The sequence below is a fragment of the Barbatula barbatula genome (assembly GCF_947034865.1).
Source record: "Barbatula barbatula genome assembly, chromosome: 24".
In the NCBI taxonomy this organism is placed as follows: domain Eukaryota; kingdom Metazoa; phylum Chordata; class Actinopteri; order Cypriniformes; family Nemacheilidae; genus Barbatula; species Barbatula barbatula.
Window position 1 is genome coordinate 9,901,723 of NC_136787.1, and position 1,151 is coordinate 9,902,873.

A 1,151-nucleotide genomic window follows, 5' to 3' on the forward strand; every position below is an offset into this window, starting at 1 on the left:
TCTGAACTTCCACGTGACTCTCTAAAATCAGTAGGGGGCTTTTTTAACATATCCCCTTTGCCAGCATTTATAAGTGTCTCTGCTTTCACGTTTTGAATTAACCTGTTTTGGCGATTGACGCTTTTACATTACATTTATTCAGCCGTAAAATGTCCTAAAATAAAAATAAAGAGAAGGAACATCTGTGTCCTCTTTTTGGTCATTAAGAGGAGCAAATGTGTTTGTTCAGTGCGTCGATTTAAGTCGCTTTATTTCCGACTCGGCTCTATGCCATTTAGTATGCACTTAAGGTAATGGAGAGCAGGAGAATATCATGGGAACGGCGTGTATTTTGCTGCTCAACCGAACGGGAGCGGCAGGATTATGCCTTCCAAAACCTTTTAATACCACTGTTCGCTAACGATCGGACCCGCGGCCCTGTAATCCCCACTACATTAATTAAAAAAGAGAACGAGCTCCTGGAAGATCGTGCCATCTGCTGCAGTTTCATTTCACGGATTGTGTTTGGTGCTTATTTAAAGCACAGTATTTCTTTGTGTTATATAGACAGTACTGGGGTAAGAAAAAAGACAGGAGTGAGAGATATTATACGGAGGAAAACAATAATTCGTAACCGGTTGTATTCAGCTTCATTTTCCTTATTTTTTTCCATAGGCTACAGTTATTTTTGCTATGGTATTATTACAGTTACACAAATAATGGTGACCCTAAATGTTCTACGCAGTGATGCTAACCTGTTTTGGTTATCCATACAAAAACTCAGTCAAACATTTGCCAAATAACTCTTTCCTTTTAACTTTTCATAAAGATCCCTTTTCTTACAAATAACCTTTTTTGAAATAATTTGTCAATTCTTCGGATGTTAGGCTACACGTTGTTGAAAACACGCAGCAAAAAAAATCTAAACTTTACATTTTATCTTATAACCTTTAACATATGGAAGATTGTTTGTTGTAATAATTTTTGTTCACTTTTTATTTTTATGCTTATTGCACATATATTTAGTCAATTTTGACTACTTTATTTGTGTAGCACTATAATAAATTGTTTGTGGTAATAAAATCGAGTATTTAAAGTGGAATATACGACTTGGACATTTCAATCCCAACAGAGGGACTCCCATTCACCCGCTCTTTCTCCCTCACCCAAAC